We start from the raw sequence: 27612 nt of genomic DNA on the forward strand, positions 1-27612 counted from the left end.
GGGAGAGTCCCAAGGAGCCGGGAGGAGCGGAGAAGGGCAAAGCCCGGCACGGACTGCAGACAGCGGCAGCGAGCACTCACCAGAGCCCCGCCGGGGGCCGAGCTGCGGGCGGCGGACAGCGGCAGACCCAGCCGGGCCGCAGGTCTGGACGCGCGGACAGAAGCCCCAGCGGCAGCAGCCGGCCGGCCTGAGGAGCGGAGCGGAGGGGACGGCCGAGGTGCTCCGAACCAGGGCGCTCGGAACGGTCGCGGGCGAGAACAACAGGAAGCTCCCCAACTGCCGGAAAAGACGGCAGCACGGAGGGGCCAAGGCAGGCGGTCCCCCGCCGCGGCGAGGGGCTGGCGGGGAGGCCTGGGGCCGGGATGCGCAAGCGTAACTTCCCGGAGACGCGGCGGGGGACCTCGGCACTGCGCGTGCGCGGCCCTGCCCCACCCACCCACACCTTCCCGCCTCGGCGGCGCGGGGTCCGGGTGAGCGCAAGGCTGTGAGGTGGGGGGCGGTCCCAGCTTGGGCGAGGCCGGGGGGAGGTTCCCTTTGTGTTTTGCTTTTTCACTTTTTGTTTTGAAATAATCAGACTCAAAAAGTTGCAAAGTCAGTACAAAGAGGTCCCGTATCCCCATCAGCCACCCAGCTTCTCTTCCCTCAACATCTCGTATACGTAGACTACACTATCAAAACCAGGAAATTGACACTGGCACAATTGACTTGTATTAAATAGACCAATACAAGTCATTGCATTTCAGCCCTCACTCGGATTTAACCAGTTTGGCATGCACCCATTTCTGCGCGTACCTGCGCGCGTGTCCACGCCCCATTGTGGTTCTGTGCGGTCGTCGTACCCTGCCCCTCCCTCGACTTTCCAGCATTGGAACACAAGCATGCTGGAGCCCTTGATCCCACCTACTCTTCAGTAAAGTAATGATTTAACATGCCTTACTTTGGGATCAGGCTTGCTCTCCTAGATTTGGACAAGAGCTACCGGAGGGCGTCCCAGTGCGCCCACAAGAGCCTGCTTTTCAAGGCTACTCAACCGCGCCTGTACCACCCTTTAGGGTAGAGAGGTCCCGAGTTTACCTAGCCTTTGGCCACTCGTTCCTTGAGAAAGGAGCACAGTGCCCTAAACCTCCTGGAAACAAAGAAGGTCCCTCCCGGCCTCCCAAGAGGCTATCTAGGGAGTGAGAAAGCGTGTGTACAAGTGATTCTTCAGGGCATTTTGTGACATCCGGTGCTCTCTCTCGTGTAACTGTAAGACCATGGGTCGTGGTTTTATTCTTCAAGCCTGGAGTCCCAGGCTTTGTTTCCTTAGTGGTCTTGAAAACACAGGCCTTCCTTGGCTGCCTTCACGTGACTAAACTGCAAAGCCGGTTTCCCTTTGCCCACGCTCCTACAGAGACCACCTCTCCTTTCCTTGTCTCTGCCCAGAGGCCCTTCTCGCTCAGCGCCTTCTGTCAAAGTCCTAGCCATCCTGAAGGACTTCATTACAGCGCAAGACATTTGCGTAAAGCTTTGCAGTTTACAAACCCGCTCACTCATTTTCTTCTCAGTGGATCCTCATGGCTCTTGGGCAGATTACATGGAATGAGTATTTCTGGGGTTTTTTATTCAATTTTTCAAATTTGTTAAATTATGGTTGACATTAGTTTCGGGCGTACAACGTAGTGGATGGACATTCATATACCTCATGATGCGATCATCACAATACGTCTAGTATCCATCCGCCGCCGTGCACAGCTGTTACGACATTATTGACTATATTCCCTATGCTGTACATAGCATGCCCATGACTCAACTTGTAACTGGCAGTTTGTACTTTTTTTTAAAGATGTTTATTTATTTATTTTTTTAGAGAGGGAAAGGGAGGGAGACAGGGAGCGAAACATCAATGTGTGGTTGCCTCTTGCGTGCCCCCCACTGGGGACCTGGCCCGCAACCCAGGCGTGTGCCCTGATTGGGAATCAATCCAGCCACCCCTTGATGTGTAGGCGAGCACTCAAACACTGAGCCACAGCAGCCCGGGTGCAGTTTGTATTTCTTAACCCCCTTCATCTTTTTTGCCCTTTCCCCAGCCCCTCCACTCTGGCAGCATCCTCAGTTCGATCTCTCTGTGAGTTTGTTTCTATTTTGTTTTGTTTGCTCATTTGTTTTGTATCTTACATTCCACATATAAGAGAAGTCATACAGTATTTGTCTTTCTCTGTCCAATTTAGGGTGAGTTTTTACAGATAAAGTAACACTCAGAGAACCATAATGATTCGCCTAAATTCTCACAGTTAGTAAGCAAGTAGTGAAGGAGCGAACCCTATTTTCTGACTGCAAAAGCGATGTTCTTTCTGCTTTCCCCTTCCCTCCCTCTAGAGCCCAGTTCAAACTTTTATCTTCTCCTTGGAGCCTGTACAGTTTCAGAAGAGGGATTTCATTATCTCTTCACTATATTCCTATATTGATTCATCTGTACCTCAACTCTAATAACTACTGGAGTCTTCCTCAAAATAGCTCAGCCAGAATACGCTGCTCTCTCTGCAGGGATGTAAACAATGGCATTTTACCCTGACTCCAATAAGTGTAGTGGACATTTGTCATTCATTCTTTCTGACTACCTGAAAACCTTTCGTGTATGTGCTTCCTGCTTCTCGCTAAAACTAGAAATTCCAAATATCCACTCTCCGTGATTCCTTTGCAGCTAGGGAGCAGGCACAAAACTTAAGTGCCACCTATCACCCACCCCGGACTGTGAGTCGGACCGAGGCTGATCTGATCCCACTTGCAGAACTCGCCATCACTTGCCTCGCTCTAGCACTGGTGGTGCCAGATTTCGCCTTTCCTTAAATGTTGATATTTTGTCCATCGTGGGGTTTTCTTGCATTACAAATTATGTTTTAATATTGCAATAAAATATATTTTTAAATGATTTTATAGCCCTGGCTGGTGTGGCTCAGTGGACTGGGTGCCGACCTGTACACTGAAGGGTGGCTGGTTTGATTCCCAGTTAGGACACACGCCTTGGTTGCAGGCTGGGTCCCCGGTGGAGGGTGCACCAGGGGCAACCACACATTGGTGTTTCTCTCCCTCCCTTTCTCCCTTCCTTCCCCTCTCTAAAAATAAATAAATAAATACATCTTTTTAAATGATTTTTTAAATTTATTGATTTAAGAGAGAGAGACATCAATATTATTGTTCTACTTAAGCATTTATTTGTTGATTCTTTTATGTGTCCTGACTGGGGATCAAACCCACAACCTTGGCGTATCAGGATGACAGGCTAGCCAGCTGAGCTACCCAGCCAGAACCTGCAATAAAATATCTTGATCACTGAGTTGTTTGCTGCCTTCATCAATCTTGTACCAAGGCGAAGTCTTGCTTCCCTCACCCTGCTCCAAGTCCTGGGAAGATTACTCCGAATCTGTTCTGCAGAGGGGGTGGCTGCTCCAAACAACTTCCAAGTTGACCAGAATTGTGTCAGCTTTCATTTTTTTATCCTCACCCAAGGACATGCTTATTGATTTTAGAGAGAAGGGAAGGGAGGGAGAGAGAGAGGGAGAGAAACATCAATGTGAGAGGGAAACATTGATCAATTGCCTCTTACATGCTCCCCAGACTGTGGGCTGAACCCTCAACCCAGGCATGTGCCCTGTTCAGGAATTCAACCCCCAACCTTTCAGTTTTCGGACTGATGCCCCAACCACCTGAGCCACACCGGCCAGGGCAGTACTCACCTATTTTATGCTCTGTAATGAAGGCAGGCAAGAAAGAAAGGGATTGAGAATGAATATATATTACTTTGCTGTTCTCTTTTAATCTAACTTGCTAATATAAATGGAGAACTAACATTTAGCAGGATCCTTATTAATTGACTTCTGGGTAACGGGAACACTGAACGGAGTCAATTCCTGTATATTTTCTATATTGCCAACCTATCTGGTCACACTTGGCCAGATTCTTTTTATAACTCTTTTATGGGTGGAGGAAGAGGAGGAGGTGAGTCTCTTGCTCACCTTGCCTTATAGCATAATATCTCTGCACTTATATAATTTTAATTACAGTATAATTCCCCTAATCCGAGCTTCCCAATTTTATAACAGATTTCTCTAACCACATCTTGGGGGAAACCTTTTTTTATAGCATACTAAGTTATTCTTCATCCCCATGGGACTTGAGTTCCTTGGTTTGAATATTAGCACTTTATTGTCTCGTTCTTTTCTCCAGTTTCAGACCGACTAGCCTTCCCCTTCTCTTTCAACATTGCCCCCAATTGTTCTTTCTCCCAAGGGCAGTCACCTGCTTATCCTCCATCAGGCTGACCTTCCATTGCTTCACCAGCAGAAGCTCAGTCTGTCAGCAGAGACCACAGTCCTCTAAAGGTCAGGCATTGTGCGCCCTGCCCTTTGGGGCAATGACGTCCGGTGCCAGCTAGCCCAGTGCTTCTCAAACTTTAATGTGCACGCAAATTTTCTGGGATTCAGTTAAAGTACAGATTCTGATCCAAAGGTCTGGGCAGAGCTGAGATCCTGCACATCAAACAAGCTCCCAGGTGATGTTAATGCTTCCGGTCCACGTCCTGCACTTAAAGTAGAAAAGAACTTGATCTAAGTGTAAAATAAGAAGGGGCAAAGTGTCCTTGATCCAACAACCCTTGGTCCCTACCAGGGCTAGACACTGATGAGTCAGATGAGGCACCTTGGGCACGACAGTGAAGGAGGCACTCAAGCTCAGGTGGTGCATCCCCCGAACTTGCACAACCGTGGGAGTGAGCACCTCACATAGTGCATCCCAGGCTCCTTCCCCACTTACCCATCCTAGTGCCTGCCCTGCTCACTGCCCAGTAACGTGTTGGTTGGTATCCCTCCAGACTACTTTCTAATACACACGTGACCACATACAGAATCATACTGTACGTGGTCATACTGTACATAATTGTGCTTACCACATTCTGCGTACGATATTGTGTTCTTATTACGTATTCACTTATATCTAAATTACACTATTCTCAATCTTCAAGCTTGATAATTTAATCTCAACAAATTCATTTAATAATCCTGTTCTTCTAATATGTACACAGTTGCTTTCTCTGAGTGGAAGAATTATGAATGCATATTGTTTTCTTCCTTATACTTTTCTGCACTTCCCCAATTTTTCATATTGGACCCACATAACTTTTCACTGTTGTTTGTTATCAAAGTAATACATGTAAGGACTTGAAAAACACTAACCGATCTAGAAATCAGAACAATAAACAGCAGTTCCAACTGGGTTGACTCCGAAGAAGCAGCTGCCTTCAACACTTGCAGCTGTTTCTTCTGCTACTTACCTCCTTGTTTCTCAATAATATTGCTATGTCCTAAGTTTTCCGTTTTAGATATTTTTTAATGTCTTCAGTGAAGGTGAGGATTTAACTCACACCACAACTTCCACATAACTTCTTCTACCACCACCATTCTCCTTAAATCAATATTCAGTGTTTACAACTGAGCCAAGTGGGACAGAAAAATTACTGTCTTCTCATATCCCTCTTTGTTTTTCTCAGAGTTAACAATTCCCTCGATTTTTTCCCTTGTGTAGTTTTGTTTTAAAGTGTCTATCACTGATTTGTCTGTAAGATTTTGCCAGGATGGAAAACTTTTCTGATTATGGTCAAACTCACGGTCTACCAGCTCCATATTTTTTCTCTAGGGTCATCCTTCTGGAGCCTTGTGTGTTAGTTAGGGTTCTCCACAATAACAGAACCAGTAGGAGATCCACACATATACAAGGTAGGGCAAAAGTAGGTTTATAGTCGTTCATATGGAAAGTAATACAATAGCTAATAAATAATAATCCAAGAATAAACTCTGTATTTCACGTATTCACAACTGTAAATCTACTTTTGCTACAGCCAGAGAGAAATCGTCTTTTCTTTATCTAGTGCTTTTATTTGTATTTCTAATTACATTTTATTGATTATGCTACTACAGTTGCCCCAATTTTTCCCCTTTTGCCACCTACCACCCAGCTCCCCACCCCTCAAGCAATCCCCACACCATTGTTCATGTCCATGGGCCATGCGTATAAGTTCTTTGGCTACTCCATTTCCTATGCTGTACTTTACATCCTTATGCTATTCTGTAACTACCTGTTTGTACTTCTTAATCCCCTCACCTCTTCACCCATTGCCCTTACTCCCCTCCCATCTGGCAACTATCAAAACCCTCTCCGTAGCCATGATTATGTCTCTGTTCTTCTTGTTTGCTTAATTTGTTTTTTTACATTCAACTAGTGATAGATATGTATTTCTTGCCACTTTATTGTTCATAGTTTTGATCTTCTTCTTTTCCTTAAATAAGTCCTTTTAACATTTCATATAATAATGGTTTGGTGATGATGAACTCCTTTAATTTTTTCTTGTCTGGGAAGCTCTTTATCTGCCCTTTGATTCTATATGATATCTTTGTCAAGTAGAGCAGTCTTGGCTGTAGGACCCTGCTTTTCATGATTTTGAATATTCCTTGCCAATCCCTTCTAGTCTGCGAAGTTTCTTTTGAGAAACCAGCTGACAGTCTTATGGGAACTGGTAAGTTACCTACAGGTTTCTCCCCCTGTAGGTAACTAACTGCTTTTCCCCTGCTACTTTTAAGATTCTCTCTTTATCTCTAACCTTTGGCATTTTAATTATGATGTGTCTTGGAGTGAGCCTCTTTGCATCCATCATAATTGGATGTGGTTTCTTTAATTTTGTAGCTGTGGGACTTCCATTCAATTTGATTTCTGACAGTTCTAAGTGATGGTTGTTCTATATTTTAGTTGTAATGTTGACGTGGTTGTGGGACAACGAAAGTCGTGTTTACCTATGCCCATCGTGAACAGAAATCCAAACTTGGTTAGTTTTAAGGAACTGGCTCACGTGATTGACAGGGCTGGCAAGTCCAGGATCTGCAAAGCAGGCTGCAGGCTGGCAACTCCAGCAAGAGTTGGTATTGCAGTCCTGAGTCTGAAATCCACAGGGTAGGCTTGTAGGCTGGGAACTCGGGCAGGATTTCAATGTTGTCATCTTGAGGCAGAATTCCTTCTTCCTTGGGAAACATCAGCCTTTGCTCGTAAGGCCTTTCAACTGATTGTATGAGGCCCACCCACATTATGAAGGGTAATCTGCTTTATTTAAAGTCCGGGGATTGTAAATGTTAATCACATCTAAAATATACCTTCACCATAACGTCTAGACTAGTGTTTGACCAAACGGGGCACCATAGCCTCACCCAGGTGGAACAAAATTAACCATCACATCCTTCATCCTCCGAAGGAATCCCTCCTCTCCATGCAATTTTTCTCTTTAGTCTCCCTCCCATTCAATTTCATGGCCAACCATAGCTTTCTGTAAATGTTTCCCAGGTGAATTAAAGCTACCCATCAGAAAAGTGTGCTGGGATAGACAAAGTTGACGGGAGAGTCAGTGCGTACTTCTTCCACCCCCACCCAGCAGCCTTCTCCTCTCCATTTCTTTCTCACAGTCCTAGGAGAGAGTGCAGAGCTCAGACAGCACATTCTCCGGGATAACTGCCAATAGCCAAGCCTGGCCAGGAGAGAGAGAATGTACTGGCAGCTCCATCCTTCAGTGGAGCATTAATGTAATTAGCTGGGTCTGTAACATCTATCTGGTCATTTTTGCCCTAATGCTTAGGCTACAAACCTGGAAACCTCAAACAAAGAAAGCGCTACAATGTAATAGTGGCTTTCCATAGTGTGCCTTCGTTTTAGACCCACAGATACGGCAGCACATAGTACAACAGTGGCTTTGCTCACACGATTTTGCCCGCTTAGAGATTTTCATTTTCTTTAAACTGGATGCTTAATGATGGGGCCAAAGTAATCGAGAACTTCTCAGAAATACAGATTTTAAATTAATTGATTCCCAGATGACTGTGTGTGTGCATGATGAGTCAATGTTTCTCTGGGAATTGAGGGTGAAAAATCTCAGACTAATGGAGGAAGAGAAGCAAGGCAGGGCCAGTTCCCAAATCATACATAAACTTTTCCCACCTTCCTGTTTGGGAATGAAACTATTAGGAGGGAAGGAATTACACAAACATTATGGAGCAAGGAGAGAAAGAGAGCTATAATTGCTGAACAAAAAGAGTGACAAAAAGCTCACAAAGCAAAAATAAATCTGAAAGCCAGAGGTGAAAGGGATAAGATACCCACTGACTTCATTGCGCTTAGATGGGGACTTCCTGTAAAACGAGGCAGTTTCCAAGGCTCCAGTGTTGAAAGGGTTTCTTTCAACGGGCAGGGTGGAGAGCAGTATGAATCACAAGACTCTCAGGCTCCCTTAGGAATATGTTAAAAAATCTTCCCATATTTACAGAGGCCCCAGAACCACCCTAACTGCCAGCTGACAGCTGATCTCATAAATTCCCTAAAAATGAAGGCATGTGAATCCCATTGGTTCCAAATAGAGGTAAACAGACACACCAAAGTGCTCCATATTCATACTCTTGGAAAATGCCGGGTTAAGTAAAGTTATGTCAGTTTTTTATTGCAGGACTTCTCAGCACCTTTACTAGCATTGTGCCTCTCCATCAGGAGCATTTATTTTGTAGGATTACCCAAATTTGTTAAGAGATATTTTATGACGCATTGATTAACATTTACCAAACCTCGCTCCGAGGAGCGCAGCTCTGGGTAGTAGGAGAAAGGGGCCGAGAAAAGCACTTGCGGTTCTTGTGTAGCTTCAGGTCAGAGAAGCAAAAAGAGACCCAACAGCCAGTTACCACCTCCTGGCTTTGAAAGATGGTCTTGTTACCATAGATAGTTAACTAGTTATTAATAAGAAAGAGAGCAAAAGAAATTAAACGTTGAATTTATTTTTTTTAATCTTTTAATTCTCGCCCGAGGATATGTTTATTGATTTTACAGGGGAAGACAGAGAGAGAAAAACATCGATGTGAGAAACATCAATGGTTTGCCTCCCATACACACCCCAACCAGGGATGAAACCCACAGCCTAGGTATGTGCCCTGACCAGGAATCAAACCTGCAACCTTCTGGCGTACGGGATGGCACTCCAACAAAGTGAGCCACCCGGCAGGGCAAGACCTTGAGTTTAATAAAACAGGAAGCATAAGCCTGTTTACTTCACCAGGAAGCTACAGCTTCACACACTCCAGGCCCAGCACTGCCCCAGCGAGGAATAACACCCCTCCTTCCCCACTCCAGTACCTGATTGTTGTGGGGAGCAGGAAGAGATGCTTAATCATAGAGGCTTCTCCGTCTAACCAGGACGTAGACCTATCAAAAGCCCACAGAAGCTTGGGAAGTTTATTGGCTATTTTGAAAAAGTTCCTGGTTATAACCCCAGGGAAACAAAGTTCTCTCTAGCTCAGGGACCTGCATTCGCTCCTGTTGGTTTGCCGGCTCTCTTGCCTGGGAGCACTCGACCATGCAGGTCTAGCAGCTACCAGAGCCCACAGCAGCCTGCGTAAGCTCCGAAGGAATAAGCTTTAATATGAAACAGAAACTCTGGACCTTGGTCTTTGTTTTAGCCTTGCTGAAGATGTGGCTGGACTGCTTCCATGGCAGGACAGAGGAAGATGGGACATTGGAAGCCCAGGGGCAGCTGTCCACACGAATAAACCTTGCCACATCACAATCTTCCCACATGTAGGTCCTTGGAACGCTTTCCTCGTGAATCCATAGAAGAGCCTGATTTCCAATGACAACAATCTCATAAATTCCCCTTTAGTTCTAAATTACTACCAACTGTTTCAAAATCCAGTAACATCAGAGGTAAAAGGGAACCTAGAGATTACTTTATCTAATCCTTCCGTTTACTGGTGTGAAAACTGGTCTCAGGAGAGGAATTCTCTGAAGTCACAGGTGAATTATATTGCAAAGCTTGGTTGGAACCAGGTTTTCCTGACTTCCTGTCCACTGATCTTCCTCCTGCTCTGTGGTGCCTTTCCGCACCACTGAATCCGCCGCAGCCTGGCAACGGGCTGTGACTGCACGATGTTGACAAATCTGCCTATAATCAAAAATGAGGTCTAAACCCAGCTGATAACCCGTGTTAGTCAAGCAAATTTCAATACGATAAAACAATCCAGCCACTGGCATTTGAAGCAGCAGGATTTGACCTGGACTTTCCCCAGTGGATTCCTGATTTACCCCCGAGCCGGGAGCCTCATGATGTTTTCCTTGGAATCCCAGCTGTAATCATGTCAATGTCACGGTCCGCCTCCCTTTAAAATGTTTTTAAATAGGTGTGCATTGTTCAGTAAATAGATTTCTCACTTACAAAAGGTTCAGAGTGAAGATCTCAGCCCCACCTCTGTTTCCCATGCTCCAGTTTCTTGTTTTTCCTCGTGCTCCTACATCTCACCTTCCTTCCCTACAGGTTAGCTACTGACGTTAGTGCTTTGTGCGTCCTTCCCGAGTTTATTGTGCAAATATGGCTTATTCTTCTCCCTTATTTACACACACGGCATGATCTCTTAACTAGGCAAGCAAGTTTCTTCCCCTTTAGGCTTTAGTTTCCTCATTTATAAAGAAAGGATTGTACCAACTCTCTCCAGGTTCCCCTAACACTCTTGGAGGCTGCAAATGCCTCCAGCCCCCTGCCACTCACTCGGCCTCTCTTGACAACGTTTGGCCTTTTGGAAAGTCACACCTGCATGGCTGGTTTAGTCAGTAACCTCAAACTGAGAGCAAGCAGGGTGTGGTTTGTAGACTCTGGTATTTCATGCTTTAAGAAAATCCAGTACCCAAATGTCAACATTTCCAAAGCAAATTAGGGAGTGGCTGTTTGTATACTCACTTGGTACAAAATTCAAAAGAGCATAAAACAAAAAGGCTTCACCTTAATCCCAGGTCACCGAGCCCTCCTCCGGTGGGCCTTTGTCCTCGGCTTCTTGTGTATCCTTCCTGAGACTTTGAATATGCAAACGTATCTACATAGGGCACTCCAAAATAGCACTCCAAACACTGTTTTTGCTCCTGGTATTTCTCACTGAAAAAGATACTTTGGAAATCCTTCATATCAGGGCAAATAGAACTGCCTTATTCCTATTTTGTTTTTATTCCTTTTTGAGGGTTGTATAATTTTCCAACAATGTATATGCCAGAATGAATTGATCTTAAAGGGGTTCTTGTTATTAGTGAACTCCATTATCCTGTTTGCAATCCGATTTGATCCCTGAAGTCCTGTTGCCAGCCGCTCTCTACTGCAGAAAGCAAGATTCTCTCACGGGTGTTTTCCTTGGTGCGCACCGCGGTCGGAGCAGGCATCGCAGCGCCTGCCGAGCAGCTTGTGCCAAACAAGTGTTTTCGCCTCCTAAATATGAAGGTTGAAGCTCAGACTGCTCTAAGATCCTCAAAGCTTAATCTTCTTAATTTTCAGAGTAAGTTTTCCCCTCTTCCTAATCTTTAGAACAAGCTTTCTCTCGCTTTCTCTCTCTCTCTCTCTCTCTCTCTCTCTCTCTCTCTCTCTCTCTCTCTCCTCCCTCCGTCTGTTACTGAAAACTGAAAAATCTAATGTAGTTTGTTTTTTTTCACCAAGCTTTTGAAACCTGCCTCATTCTCCAAGGCTCTGACTAACCCCTAGTAATCACTAGCAACTCTTACCTAGTTGGTCCCCAGCTCTGCCCTGGTAACAATAAAACTCATCTAGAACTATACTCACTATAGGCAGCAGAAGGAACTTTGGCCCTGACTGGTATGGCTCAGTTGGTTGGGAATTGTCCTGCAAAGCAAAAGGTCACCGGTTGGATTCCTGGTCAGGGTACATGCCTGGGTTGTGGGTTTGTCCCTCGTCCCCAGTCAGGGTGCGGTCAACATGTGTGAGAGAGGCAACCAATTGATATTTCTCTCCCCTCTTTCTCCCTCCCTTCCCCTCTCTCTAAAAATAAACAAATAAAATCGAAGGAAGGAAGAAAGGAAGCAAGGAAGGAAGGAAGGAAGGAACTTTGCTCAGAGGCAGGTGATCATGAGACATTGATCTCCCAGCCCGCAGAGTGGCCCAGGCGGATCAGGCGGCCCTGACGAGCCTGGTCATCCATTTACCCCAAGGGATGTACAAACACTGCTGTCTGTCATGTGTGACAGAAAGGTCGAGAAGCTCTAATGAGCACTATGAGAGGAAACACTCTTCTTAGCACAGAGTTTGGCATATGGTGTTAATATTCGAGGTGTGCCCGGAAAAAGTCCAGCCATTGTTAATATAACGAGAACGGTTTGCGTGCCATCGATGTAACCTGGCGGCCAAGGCGAGTGGCCTGGAATGCGCATGTGTGAACAGTGACGACTTCACTGTACTAGTCAGCGGGGGGCGGTAAATACCCCTGAGTGAGCATGTGTACTGTGTGGCCGTGGCATTCGAAAAGGCTGAGTGAGTACAGCAGTGAATCTGCATCAAATTTTGCGTTAAGCTTGAACATTCCTCCACGGAAACTATTCGGATGATTCAGAAGGCCGCAGCTGTGGGCAACTGGTGATGGGCAGCTTCATCACGACAATGTGCCCACTCATACATCACATCTCATGCAGAGTTTTTGGCGAAACATCAAATCACCCAGGTGACTCATCCCCCTACAGCCCAGATTTCGCATCCTGCGACTTCTGGCTTCTCCCAAAACTAAAATCACATTTGAAAGGGAAGAGATTTCAGATCATCGATGATATTCAGGAAAATACAACAGGGCAGCTAATGGCAATTGGGAGAACTGTGCGAGGTCCCAAGGGGCCTACTTTGAAGGGGACTGAGGCAGCATTGTCCTCTGTGCAATGTTTCTTGTATCTTGTATCGTCTTCAATAAATGTCTCACTTTTCATATGGCATGGCTGGATATATTCTGGAAAAGCCTCATATGATTGATTGATGGGTTGGTTGCATGATATAATCAGGTGCTATGTACTCAATAAATAGTAGGTATTATTATTATTTTTATAATCCTAATCCTACTTGACCTCTTATTTTACTTAATGTATTTATTTCCCTTAGTTCTGCAATACGACATTCTCCTGCTTTTCTTCCTACCTTCTGAATTCTCTTTGCTGATTCTTCTTACTCTTTTGGGCCTTTAAATGTTGGAATTTTTGCCAATTTGGTTCTTCATGCTCTTCTCTCTTCCTGAGCTATGTCAATGCCTCACAGGACTCTGGAGACAAACTGTATTCCCATGAGCCCCAGACTGATGTTTTCAGCACATACCCTCCTCTGAGCTCCAGACTCATGAATCCTATTGCCTGCCTGTCCTGTAATCTCTCCTTGAATCAACTGAGATGAAGCATCTGCCACCTAGAGGAATGAGAGCTGAAAATCGAAAAAAGGTACTGTTGTCCCAAAACATCTACTTCACTCTTTCATTTGTACCATTCCTTCAGATAAAGTAATTTTGTAGAAACAATGGAGGGAAGGAAGGAAGGAAGGAAGGAAAGAAGGAAGGAAGGAAGGAAGGAAGGAAGGAAGGAACTGAAATAAAACGTTTTTCTCGTGCATCTGGAATTAGTACCCACTCTAGTATCCATTTCAAATCTTTCCGCCTTCTTCAGTGCTTTGATCTGCTAACCCTTCCCACCCACCAACCCAACCCACCACCTCAAAGAGCAGATCTCACAGTTCCCACTTCATGGAGACTATTAGGCAGATCTCTAACCTCCTGCAGCCAAATCTAGACATTTCCATTCTCAGCTTTTCTCTCCTATCTAGGCCAGTATTTCATGAATGAATTGTCTGTTTGCCATCTTCACAGTACATCTCAGCCTTCTGCAATTGAGCTCTCTTCCCACAGTCTGCTGAAGCTACTCTTGACAAAATCAACACTAATGTCTCCCAGATCCTTTAATCCAATGGTCTTCACATTGCTGGAGCTCTCTGAAGTAGGTATTTGCTGCTATTAACCAGGCCCTCCTCGTTTCCTTGCTGTTTCCCCCCGACAATATTTCACAAACGGTTCTGGGTGGTTGGTGGGGAATCGCCAGCCCAGGGACCATATTTTCTTTCTACCCTCATGAACAACTAGTTATTTCTAGCTTGCCCTTCAGGTCTGGACTGAGGGCACTCTTCCCTGTCCCCTCAGGCCAGTCCACAAGGCTTCCTGTGCTTTGTCTCAGGAGCAGTTATCACAGACTGCAATTAGTTGTGTTAGGGTCATTCTATACCCCTAGGCTTTCTCCCGAGCTGTATCTAATTTCCAGGGACTTTTGTGGTGCCAAAACACAGGGGAGGGTGGCCCTCTGCTCCTGAGTATCACCTGTCATGCTGGCCTGGCTGAAACAGACTGAGAGCTCAGAGCCTCCTGAGTAATCGTACAAAGGGATCTGAAGCCTCCCCTCCATTCTCCTCACATGTTGATTTTTTACTCACATATTTCCACACTTGGTCCACAGTGATTACTGGAAATGATTAAGGCAGCAGTCCCTGAGGGTGGCCTGGTAACAGCCACACAGACTCTTTGTATGAAGTTTCACCGAACAACCACCAAAAGCACCAAAACAGTTACATCAGGGCATTCCTCTCACCCTGGTTCCTAACTCCCAGCCCAGAACCTGGCCCAGGTCTGGGGCGCTGCACAGGGCCTGGGGTACACTGGATTCTGCCTCTCTCGTCTCCTTCTCCCCAGTCCAGGGATGCTGAGCCCATCTGGAGGTGGAGTCGACTCTTGCTGGCCTTGCGTGCTGTCTGCACCTGACTCCTGTTTCCCACAGGGTCTTCCCTCCCGCTGGGTTTATCCTTCCCCGAGTTAAGATAATAAAGATTTAGGACACGAAATGAGGAAAAGGCCATGGCGAAAAGAAAATCCTGGAGCACAAGCCATCAGCGGTTACTCTGAAGTAGTCTCGTGACAGTATTGTGGATAGAGAATCTAGGAACTGCGGAATCAGAGGTAATAGATGAACCCAGAACCTCCTGACATCCGTAGGGGATAGGTATAGCAGAAGGAAAACAATCACTTTTCCAGAGAGTAAGAAAAGAAGGGCTGTTTCATCTTTGGCATTACACAGAGGAAGTTCTTGGGGGAAATGTGAAGATTTGGGGATTGTTGAATAGCAAAAGGTATGAGTCATTTGTCAACATTAAGAAAAATAAAATGTGCACTTGTGCCTAAATGTAGCTAGCAAGAAAGTTAATAATCACCCACATATCTCCTCTTAATTACCTAATTAATCCAATTACTTCCTACCATATTTTGACCTTTCTCTTCCCACAGATCCTGATTCATTTTTTGTTATCTAAATGAAACACCACCACCACCCCAAACAAAAAGCCCACAGATAACCAAGAAAAGACACGTTTGAAAAAGTTGCCATTACATTTTCAAGGCACTCTGCGTTAACATGCCTCCTCGTTTTAGAAGATCAGATCCCGAGAGGAGAATGTTAGGTACGAAGTGGAAGGCAGTGACCTCGTGCTTTTCTGCAAACAGTGCTGGCTCTTCAGGGGCTGGAAGCCCGTTCCAGAGGCCTCTGGCATTTTGATAATCACTCAGGACACTACAGAATGACAAGCACACATTGTCTGCCTGCAGGTGACTGGAATTTGACACTACAGGAGGGAGTCTCCCCAGCTGCCTTCTCTCTCAACACCAAAGTGCACCTTGAAATCCACCTTCCCCTGGCTGGTTGAGAAAGACTTAAAATGGTTAAATATCTTCTTGCTGACATCCACACAGTGGCAATCAGTAAGCGCCTTTGGGGGCCCCGTAGACAACTGTCTCCCATGATACTCTCTCCATCTACCCTTGTTTTTTGAGGCCCTTCTTTCCTATTGTTGCTTAGACTTCTCCTTGGAGAGATTGCTTTGGAGAAACCCAAATAATTGGACTCCAGGGAGAGCTGAACTGCCAAGTTGAGGCTTAAATGAAACGACAAAATAATTTTTCTCCATATCATGTTTTTATTTCAAAACCTTGCTTAAAAGCTGGTTTCTAATTGAAGTGTTCTCATTTAAATCATCATTATTATTAACAATCACTTATTGGGTACCTACTCAATGAACATTGCACCAGGCCCTTCAACTAGGTTCTTTCAATTGATCCTCTGGCATCCCGGAGAAACAGGAATCGAGTGTCAGAAATAAAGTGCCAATGAAGGGCAGACAGAGGCTACTTCAGTAGGAAGCTAATGAAGCCCGGGCCATAGGCCTTCTCGGCTATGGGCCCCTTTCAAGGTCCTGTACCTGACTCTGTGTCCATAGGCTTTATTCCTCTCCCTAGAGCAGGGGTGTCACACTCATTTTCACCGGGGGCCACATCAGCCTCGCAGCTGCCTTTGAAGGGCCGAATGTAACTTTAGGACTGTGTACATGTAACTACTTCTTAACTAGGGGCAAGGAGCTCGGTGCCGCCACCAGGTAAAAACAAGGAGCCGGGCCGGATAAAACAAGGTGGAGGGCCAGATTTGACCCACGGGCCTTGTGTTTGCCACCTGTGCCCTAGAGGGAGCTTTCCCCACAAAACCTGGATCTGTCCCTGGTGTGGAGCCAGTGTTTGAACTCAGAATCATCTGACTTTGAAATCTGTGCTCTTCACGCAGAACTGTCGTTCATCATGGAATTCAGGAGTCAGGAAATACAACTTCTCCTCCCTAAGTCTGCTGCAATCCAGGTGGAGCACTCCAGTAACCTTAACAGAGCGCTCTGTTGAACTACTCTTTGAATCGCCCCTCTGGGGACTCAGACACAGATGTCAGCAGGCGCCCCTGTAGCACCACGTGGCTAGGCAGATGAGACCGGCCCTGTGAGAGCATGGTCAAAGGCCAGGCTTTGGATCTGCTCCTTGAGTTGGAGTCCTGGTCTTCCCACTTCATCCCTAGCTGTGTGTGCTTAGGCAAGTTATTTACTTCTCTGTGCCAGAATTTCCTCTTCTGAAAAATTAATATAACAATAGTTCTGGCCTTGGCCATGTAGCTCAGTTAGTTAGAGCATTGTCCCAATATGCCAAGGTTGCAGGTTCAGCCCCTGGTTGGGCACATGCAAAAATCGACCAATGAATGCATAATAAGTGGAACAACAAACTGAACTCTCCCCACTCCCCCACCCCGTGGGTTGAATCCACAACCTCGGTATGTGCCCTGACTGGGAAACTGGGAATCAAACCCACAACCTTTTAGTGCATTTGGTGTAATGTATGATGCTCCAACCAACCGAGCCACCTCCCAGGGCTCTTCATATTATTTTATAATATTTTTTTCGTCAACATTGTCTTCTTTTTCATTCTTTTAAAAAAATTTTATGTATTGATTTGAGAGGGGAAGGGGTAGGGGGAGAAAGAGACAGAGACAGAGGGAGAGAGAGACAGAAACACCGATTTTTTGCCCTGCTCAGTTATGCACTCATTGGCTGACTCCCATGTGTGCCCTTCCCAGCGATCGAAAAGTGACCTTGGCACATTCAGACGAGGTTATGTTATGCCAACAAAGCCACCTGGCCAGGGCTGTTCCTTTTCATTCTTGTAAGCTTTCATTTTGTCTAATATCCGGACCATTGTCAAATTTCCCCCAAATTGTCTTTTATAGCAGATGTGTTGGACCCAGAGGTGGCACAGGACTGCTCACCGAGCTGCCTGTTGCGGCCCTGTCTTCTAACCCCGTTGTCGCGGCACTAACTTTCAGAAAGGCCAGCTGTCCTGTAGAACATTCCAGGTTTTTATTTTACTTTTACTTCCTGTGCCAGTGTGTTTCTTGCACCCGGGATTGACTGTAAATTAAAAATTATATCTAGCCAACAGTGTTATACCTCTCTGACCATTCTTCCTAGTCAACATGACTCTCTTTCACTTTTAAGGACCGGGCCCACCCATATAATCCAGGATAACCTCTTTATTTTAAAGTCACCCGATCAGTAACCTCAATTCCATCTGCTACCTGAATTCTGTTTTGCCATGTAACATATGTAGGTAGCTTCATAGGTTCCAGGGAGCAGGATGTGGATATTTTTAAGAGACCATTATTCTGCCTACCACAACTTGTTCTGTGATCTTCAAAGATTTGTGCCCATCCCATACACCAAATATATTCACCTGTTCTGAGATCCCCCAAAGGCTCAGCCATTAGAGTATTAACAAAGTCCAAAATCTCATCTACTTCTCCTCAATGAAGTCATCTAAATTAGATATGGGTAGGACTCTGGATACAATCCATCCTGGAGCAAAATTCATCTCTATCTGTGGATCTGTGAAACCAGAAAATAAGTTTTCTGTTCCCAAAAGGCAATGGTGGGTCTAGCATAGGTTTAACAGTTATAGACATTCCCATTCAAAACAGAAAAAGGTAAAAGATGTAAAGGAATCACTGATTCCCCTCAAAATTTTGCAATCCAGCCAGGTAATCTCCATCAGGTCCCAAGGCCTAGAAATAATCCACTGTGGTTCTCAGCTCTGTTCTCTGGATTCAAGACTCCGTCCTCCCAGTCACCCTTGTTTTTTCATGAAAGGTGCATGTGTTTCACTTCTTAAGGAATTGCCAAGCTGTTTTCCTGAGTGGCTGTACATTTCACACGCCCACCAGCACCGAATGAGGTTCCAGCTCCTCCCTATCTCCACCAACGTTTAGTGTGGGCAGGTTCTTAAACTTTAGCCATTCTAATAGGTGGATTATGAAATGATTTTAGCACCAGTTCACAATCCTTGCTTGAACCGATTTCATTAGAGCTTGCAAAATGCTTTTATATTTCTAACATTATTTTTACATGGACTAGCTGACATTCTTCAGTAAAATAGAACTTCCTCTTATTCTCATCAACTGAGATTATGTAGTTACCTTAAATGCGGTTCCCACTAAAAAGGAGATTAGAGAGCCCTGGCAGGATGCTCAGGTGGTTGGAACGTTGTCCCATACACCAAAAGGTTGCAGGTTTGATCCCCAGTCGGAGTGTGTGTGGGAGGCAACCAATAGATGTTTCTCACTTCCATGTCTCTCTCTCTCTCTCTCTCTCTCTCTCAAATCAATAAACATATCCTCGGGTGAGGATTTTAAAAAAGGAGATTAGGTGTTTAATTTTTTCAGCTCTTGTCTACTGGAGTTAGTCCCCAAGGCATTCCAAGGAGATCCCAATGCTCTTGAGAATGTAATCCGCATACACCTTTTTCAAAAAAGATTTTTTTTATTTCTTTTTAAAGAGGGGAAGGGAGGGGGAATCAGAGGGAGAGAAACATCAAAGTGTGGTTGCCTCTCCCATGCCTCCTACTGGGGACCTGGTCGGCAACCCAGGCATGTGCTCTGACTGGGAATCGAACCAGCAACCCTTTGTTTCGCAAGTCAGCTCTGAATCCACAGCCACACCAGCCAGGGCGTCATACACCTTTTTGATTCAGATAGGTCACTCTTGTTTTCCCATTTTGCAACACGAAAGATATGACTGTGAGACCTGAAACTGCTTAGGGAAGTTGTTCAGGGTCTCAATCTCAGCCAACAATCAAGAAACCTGGTAGGAGTTTGCTTCTAAAACAAATGGATTCAGTAGTCAATGTACACTGAAGACTTGTCACAATATGTCCTGGGACCTGCTTCCTAGAAATATGGTCAGAGTCTACTGAGAAACATTTCATCTCCCCGCCATTAATGCCCTCATTTGCATCAAGGTCGTGCATTCGCGGTGTCTGCAGGCAGCTGTGGGCCTGGCCCAGCACCTGCTGGTACGGGGCGGAAGCTGAACACGTGGCCCAACAGTCCTGGAACACAACACATTCCTTTGCCATGAAAGCCCCCTTCACTGACTTCCTTCTGAGCATACTGCTTTTCCTTCAGAAATTAGAATTAACTAGGGGTGACCTCCTGGGCTCCTTTCCAAACAAGGATGGGGAAAGTAGCAAGTGGCAGAAAAGCCGTGAATCTGAAAGTGAGTTTAGATGGTGCAGTCAGTCAGGGACATGGAAGCTAAGAGGTAGACAGGGCTGGCGGTCAGCTGGAAGGCTTTAGAACAGAGGTAGCAGTTGTTAAATATTCAAATACTTCTGTGCTCATTGGTAAATAGCGGCTGCTCTGAGAAACCCCACCCCCACGTGTCTTCCAACCCCACAGCCCCCAGTCTCTTCCCTTGCCACCCTCCCAGACTGTTGTGATTAGCTAGAATCCAGGCTGAAGATGCAAAATACTTTGAATAACTATTCTGGATGTGGACACAAACTGGATTACCATTTTAAATGGCCGTTGAGGTAGGATAGTAAGAAGTTAGGAAAATTCCTGGGCAAGTGGAATAGGGAATAAGAAAATTAAACAGTTTGAGCAACTTACAGCCAGCCGGTGAATTGCAAAAACTTACTGCATTTCCCCTAACCAAGGACACTCAAGAGTAAATGGTTTACACCTCTCCTTCCTAACCAAAGAACCATAGCCTAAATCTCCCTGGTCTGGAAGATAGAGAACAGAGATCCAGTTAACTGTCATTTGTGCCAGCTAAACCCAAGGACAGATGAAGTCAGGGGACCGAACAACAAAAACCCCATTAAAACCCAGACAGACCCAAGATACAAGTAAAACAGTATAACAGACCAAAGAATATTCCCAAAACTCCTCATGCACTCATTTTGAGGCATATTAAAAATGCACCTGGAAAGTTAATGAATACTCTGCTGAAACACTCCCCTAAGATTCTCACCCACAGAAAAAAAGATAAAAAGATCTAAGAACAAAGACGCAGATAGCTCAACACCTATCTCCACGCCCCTTCTCAGGCATGAACTTCTTTTAAAGTATATTTTATTGATTATGCTATTACAATTGTCCCAATTTTTCCCCCTTTGCTCCCCTCTTCCCAGTACCACCCTTCCCTCCAGCAATCCTCTGCATCTGATAGGTTGGCTACCTCTGTTTCGTTTAGTACTTTTTTCGGGGATTTTGTTCTGTTCTTTCATTTGGGCCACATTTCTTTGTCTCCTCAATTTGGCAGCCTCCCCATGTTTGTTTCTGTGTATTAGGTAGAGCTGCATTGACTCCCTGTCTTAGTGCACCTGTTAAGTTGTAAGGGGCAGAGCTTTAGGTGTTCCCCATGGTGGGGCAATGCGTTTCATCACTTTGTGGCTCCGAATGTGGGAGAGGGGTCCGAGAGGGGACAATGCTGCTGTCTGGCTTCTGAAGGCTCGCTGGGCACTTGCCCCATTTCCAGTCATTTCATCCCCCTTCTCATATGACTGGTGTCCCTCTAGCTGCTGCCCTGGTGGTGGTTCCCAGAGTGGGTGGGTTTGCATACATTCTAGGACCATGCAGGCCCTTTAAAGGGACCCTTCTGAGAGACCAGCAGATTCTTCCACTGCCCCAACCCCCACTGGTTTTTATAGTCAGAAATTATGAGGCTTTATTTTCCCAGCACTGGAACCCTGGGCTGTGCAGTCTGGCCTGGGGCTGGGCTCACTTGCTCCTAAGGTGTCCCTCCCGATTTTTATCCACCACACGTGTGTGTGGGACCAGCCATTCTGCCAGCCGCGGCCACCTCCTCGCCACCACCACACCACTTCCTCCCTGCCCCGGCTCCCTGTCTCCCCTCCTCCTACCCATCTGAATGAATATGGCTGCTTTAAATCCTTGGTTGTAGGACTTCCATACAGTTCGATTTGCTGGCAGCTCCGGGTATTTTTTGTTTTGAGGTTAGTTGTGAACCTTCTTATGGTTGTACAAGGAGGTGAAGCGCATCTACCTATACCTCCATCTTGACTGGAAGCCTGAACTTTTTATTTCTTCTTAAATTGTAAGGGTCTCGAGGAGACTTGTAGCCAGGGGAGCAGTGGGCACCGGCAGCTCTACCCGGGCTTAGCCCCGATCCTGTCTCCAGGGCCCCCTCTTCTCTTACTTCCAGGTAAGCTAACAGCAGCCCCGCCTTGCCTCACTCCTTTCCTGTAACTTTTCTAGAGAGCCAAAGCAGCCCCACCTAGGCTCTCTCCTGTTACTTCTTTCACCCTAAGTCTTCCCTTAGTTTCTCTGTCCCTAGCCTTAATAAACAGATTCTCAAAATCACCTGGGCTCACGGTGTGAAATCTCGCCTACACAAAGTCAAGAGCCCACGCACTACTGGCCGGCCTGAGGCAGACCCGCTCTAGGCCAGTGCCTGTCCAGTAACAGTGTGACCTGGCACCTGTATAGTAACCGAGCATGAACATCATATTGTCAACCACGGTTGAGACAGCCTAGACTGGGCTGTCTCTGCCTATGATTGGGTCACGTGCTTGTGGGCACTGGTGTGTGATGTCATGTGTATTTCTTACTGTTGGGATCAGAAGTTTGAAAAACCCAGGCAAGGGCATTCCCGGCAAAAGGGACTCTATGCGGAGGTACACAGCTTGTTTCTGGAAAGGAAAAACTAGGAGATAAGCAGGGCCAGGTAAGAAGACCCTGAGGCTCATGGTAGTGGAGTGTGCCCTGGAGGCAGAGAGACTCAGATGAGGGAGGAGTCAGGGATGGAAAGATAGTGAACTGGAGTCTGAGGAACTCTGGTGGCATAGGAAAGAAGCATGTGCATTTGGGTGCATGGCTCAGGAGTAAAGGAATCGGCACTCCAGCAAAGATAAAGCAAAGAATTTAGGTCCCTCATGGACAGAGATACACAGGGAGCCAGGAAGAGACCAGGAGGGAAGTCGAGGGCTCCTGCATCAGCAAGCAGTAGAGGAATGAGTACTAGGAAGGTCACTGAGAAGCGGAGCCAGAGCTGGGAACTCCAAAACTGGAAGAGAGAGAACAGAAATCACAGAGGAAGGGACCCGCAGGCTGAGATGCAATGGGTCAAGTGATAAGGACGCAGACACCTGGGGGGCTCAGCAGCAGTGTGGACCTGTGGTGAGCATCCTGACTGCGGGGGGCTGCACTGGCTCTGGTCATTCTGAGCTCTGGGACCTTGGGCAAGTGACTTCACCTCTTGTGCCTCAGTTTTTTCATCAAATGGAGATCATAAGAACATCTGCCTCGGAGAGTTTCAGAATTAAAAGAGAGGACGGGGTGGGGTGGGGAGAAGGAGGAAGAGAGACCTCTGAATCAGCTTTAAAAGGTTGTAAAGGCTACATCTGAGCACATGCTAAATTATGATAGCTATGGCATCAGCTGCCTAAATGTTTCTGGATTGATGTGTAAACTGCAGACACTCAGGAGAGAAGGAAAGAAGGAAGGAGAGCTGAATAAAGCAAATCCATTGAAAAACGCAGGATTAAGCACACATTTAGCATTTGACATCTTGACCCCCCACTCTGCCCTCTTCAGTTGCTTCTGATAGTTGCTTCTGAGGCCACGCTTGTTTCCCTGTGTTTGTGATTTCCTGAGCGTGAGCCTGAGTCACTGAAAAAAGATTTCTGAAGCCCTGGCTGCACAAGCAATCTTTATTCTGGCCCGGATCCTTTTCCAGACCTCTTTGTGGCTCTAGAACCAAATAAGGTAACACACTGTGGAAGGCATTGAAGTTCAGGGCCACCAACGGGGGTGGGGGGGGAGAGGGGAGAGCTGAAATCAGAAAAGGAGGCTCAAGAACCGAGCGCCTCAGGGGATGGGGCACAGCGAGGGAGGACATCTGTTCACTTAACATGTTGTTCCTTCGGGTTCCGGAGGAATGTGGGAAGCTGAAAAAACAAACACACACCCCAGAAATGGTAAACACAATCTTCCCAAACGGCCACATTTCTGAGCATTGCAGCTTCCCGTTCCTCCAGTTATCAGTAGGCTGCGGAGTGGGGCTTGGGGACACAATCCCACCTCCATCCCTGACAAGTACGACCTTGGGCAAGTTCCTTAACCTCTCTGCATCCCAGTTTCCACTTGTTTCGAGTGCTGCATTTCCACTCTATAAATCAGGTACATTCCAGAGGAAACCACAGGGTGGAAATCGTGTGTGCTGGGCTGGTGGTGGTTGATGCGTGTGGAGGAACATATTTGGTGGGGGCAGCATGAGGGGAACAGAATGGCTCAGATGTTCTCCGCTGACGCACACACTTGAGGGGTCACTTACTAGCTCGAACTAGAAAGATACTAGATAATTAACTGAGGATTATTGGAAACTGAGGACCAATTTAAAATGAAAGTTTTAAAGCCAAATTATATTTTAGGTATTTTGGCTCTTCAATAAAAGGATACTTTATTCATTTTCATTAAAATGTAATTATAGAAAATTAGACCACACAGAGAAACAAATAGCTAAAAATCCTCAACCATCTTATCACTAGAGGTAAATGCTATCGATTTGATATATCTTTTTTTATTTTTCATTTAATATATATATGCACACACTATATTATATGCAACATATAATAAACACATATTTGAAAAACGGATCATGTCTGCATTGCACTGTTACCTGTGTGGGGTCTTGTAGGTGTTTTTTTTGGGGGGGGAAGAGTTAAGAATAGTAGTGAATCCTTTTAAAACCTGCAAAATGGCCACCAGCCGTGCCTATTTTCCTACGTACAGAATTCCTTTGCTGAGCCAGTGTTTCCCAAGCTTTCTGATTCGGTGACACTTTGAGAGGACCAAACCTTCCCAGGACACAACATGGTGAATGAGAGGAAATATAACCCCAATAGAACTATGAACTGTAACCAATATGAACAGTGTTCATTTGCTGCCCCTTAAACTGAGAAACAGAAGCAAACAACAGAAACTCATGAAGCAAACTGTAGGTTGTCTGGGGAGTGAGACTTTATCTGGGTATATTTCACTTTTGCCTGGACCTGGTGGGCTGGAAAGGGACCGGGTGCAGGGGCCAGTGGTCCCCATGGAGCCGAGTCTGGCTCCGCTCTAAGGCCAAGGCGGGGCTGGGAATGAGAGCTTTTATGCTCATTTCTGATGAATAAATACCTACTGTCTTCTGTGCCAGGCAGGCCTCCCTCTGGAAGCAGGCGGAGATGTGTGGCTGGCAGGACAGGGGTTAGGGAAGAAGCTAGGAGTTAACCTGTCTCTTCTGAATACTGAATGTAAATGTCCAGTAATCTATAAAATACTCCACTATTAAGACATCGAGAGTATAATCATTCTTTTTCTCCTTCTCTTCCTGCTCATTTCTTGTGGCTTCTCTCTGCCCCCCCGCCCCACTTTTTGACTTTTTTATTATGGAAAATTTTAAACATATAACAAAAGTAGACGGGAGAGTATAATGAACACTGTTTATCTATCACCCAGCTTCAGTGATTCCCAGCTCACAGTCAATCTTGTTTTACCCTCAATCCCCTTCCCCTATCCCTGTATTACTTGGGAGCAAATTCAGAACATCATATCATTTCATGTATACGTATTTCTGCATGTATCTCTAAGACATAGGGACTTGAAAATCATAAGCATAGACTTATAATTCTTTTTTAATAAAGATTTTATTTATTTTTAGAGAGGGGAAGGGAGGGAGACAGAGAGGGAGAGAAACATCGATGTGTGGCTGCCTCTTGCACACACCCCTACTAGGGACCCGGCCCTTAACCCAAGGCATGTGCCCTGACTGGGAATCGAACCAACAACCCTTGGGCTCGCAGGCCAGCACTCAATCCACACCAACCAGGGCTTATAATTCTTTAAAAATTAATTACAATTCTTTTTTTCTTTAGTTATGACTACAGGTGATTTTTATTTCCTTCTTTATACTTTTTACTTCCCCAAATTTCTGCTTGATTAAAGCCTTCTATAGATGCTTCACACATCAAAGCACCTGGTACAAACTGCTCACACCAGGTCTGAGGCGCTATTATCCTTATTTTACAGGCTCAGTGAGGGGTTTTAAAGTATATTTTATTGATTATGCTATTACAGTTGTCCCATTATTTTCTCCCCTTTATCCACCTCTGCGCCCTGCACCTCCTTCCTTCCCACATCCCTCCCCCCTTAGTTCATGTCCATGGGTTTTACTTATAAGTTCTTTGGCTTCTCCATTTCCTGTACTATTCTTAACTCCCCCTGTCTATTTTGTACCTACCATTTATGCTTCTTAGTCCCTGTACCTCCTATCCTCCCCTCTCCCCCACCCTGTTTATAACCCTCCATATGATCTCCATTTCTGTGATTCTGTTCCGTTCTAGTTGTTTGCTTAGTTTATTTTTTAGGTTTGGTTGTTGATAGTTGTGAGTTTGTGGTCATTTTACTGGTCATAGTTTTGATCATCTTCTTTTTCTTAGATAAGTCCCTTTAACATTTCGTATAATAAGGGTTTGGTGATGATGAAATCCTTTAACTTGACCTCATCTGCAAAGCACTCTATCTGCCCTTCCATTCTAAGTGATAGCTTTGCTGGATAGAGTCATCTTGGATGTTGCCATTCATGACTTTGAGTACTTCTTTCCAGCCCCTTCTTGCCTGAAAGGTTTCTTTTGAGAAATCAGCTGATAGTTTTATGGGAACTCCTCTGTGGGCAACTGTCTTTTTTCTCTTGCTGCTTTAAGATTATCTCCTCATCTTTAATCTGGGTAATGGAATTATGATGTGCCTTGGTGTGTTCCTCCTTGGGTCCAACTTCTTGGGACTCTCTGAGCTTCCTGGACTTCCCGGAAATCTATTTCCTTTGACAGATTGGGGAAGTTCTTCTTCATTATTTTTTCAAATAAGTTTTCAATTTCTTGCTCTTCCTCTTCTCCTTCTGGCACCCTTATGATTCGGATGCTTAAAGGTTTAAAGTTGTCCCGGAGGTTTCTCATTTTTTTGAATTTTTGTTTCTTCATTCTGTTCTGATTGAATGTTTATTTCTTCCTTCTGCTCCAACCCATGAATTTGAGTCCCAGTTTTCTTCTTGTCACTGTTGGTTCCCTGTACATTGTCCTTTATTTCATTTTTCATAGCCTTCACTTTTTCCTCTATTTTGCTACCATACTCAACCAATTCTGTGAGCATCCCGGTTACCAGTGTTCTGAACTCTGCATCTGATAAGTTGGGTATCTCCTCATCGCTTAGTTCTTTCTCTGGAGTTTTGATCTCTTCTTTCATTTGGGCCATATTTCTTTGTTTTGGAGCACCTGTTATGTTGTAAGGGGCGGATCCTTAGGTATTCGCCTGGGCAGGGCAACTCATGTCCCTGCATTGTGGCACTGTGTGTAAGGGAGGGGTCTGAAAGGGAGCAATGCCACTTGCTTTGCTCTCAGCCGGCTTTCAGTCACTTCCTCCACCACTGACAAGCAAGTCGGGCCCTTCTGGTGCTGATTCCCAGGTGGGTGGGTTTGTGTACATTCTAGGACCCTGTGGGTCTCTCCAACGAACTCTCCTGTGATGCTGGGAGTTTCTCCCACTGCTACAACACCAACAGGTTTTTTCAGTCAGAGGTTTTGAGGCTTTATTTCCCCATGCTGGAATCCTGGGTTTTGAGGTCTGTCTCACTCCCCAGTTGTTCCTCCCAGTTTATCCACATGCAGATGTGAGACTGCCCACTCTGCCAGCCCCTTCCCACCCTGTCCTTCAGCTGTTGCCACGCCATGGGTGCTCTCCGCCCTGGCTGCCCGTCTTGGCCCCTCCTACCAGTCTGGATGAAAATTTCTTCTTTAACTCCTTGGTTGTCAGACTTTTATACAGTTCGGTTTTCTGGCAGTTCTGGTTGTTTTTTGTTTTCAAATTTGTTGTCGTCCTCTTTTGGTTGTATGAGGAGGCACAGTGTATCTACCTACACCTCCATCTTTAAACTTAGCATATTTTTGGCTATTTTCCCCTTCATCTTTTTCACTCACCCCCCAGCAACACCTCCCTTCTGGCAACCATCCCTGTTTCTATGAGTCTGTTTTA

General features: G+C 45.6%; 1 protein-coding gene and 1 long non-coding RNA gene across 4 annotated transcripts in view; one reads left to right on the forward strand and one right to left on the reverse strand.

The window, feature by feature from the left end:
• STK38 (serine/threonine kinase 38) overlaps positions 1-398 on the reverse strand; it is a 42648-nt gene extending 42250 nt beyond the window's left edge. For all 3 annotated transcript variants that reach the window (XM_045193188.3, XM_045193190.2, XM_024557944.4), the window contains exon 1: positions 81-398. The gene's annotated coding sequence lies outside the window, so the exon portion shown is untranslated. The remainder of the gene's footprint in view (positions 1-80) is intronic.
• A 10596-nt stretch (positions 399-10994) lies between these two features.
• LOC123479504 (uncharacterized) lies at positions 10995-17933 on the forward strand. Its single transcript, XR_006655144.3, has 5 exons — positions 10995-11363; positions 13115-13290; positions 13713-13839; positions 14583-14846; positions 15171-17933. It is a non-coding gene; the product is annotated as an uncharacterized lncRNA (long non-coding RNA).
• The last annotated feature ends 9679 nt before the right edge of the window (positions 17934-27612 follow it).

Source organism: Desmodus rotundus, chromosome 11, assembly GCF_022682495.2.
Source record: "Desmodus rotundus isolate HL8 chromosome 11, HLdesRot8A.1, whole genome shotgun sequence".
Classification (NCBI taxonomy): Eukaryota; Metazoa; Chordata; class Mammalia; order Chiroptera; family Phyllostomidae; genus Desmodus; species Desmodus rotundus.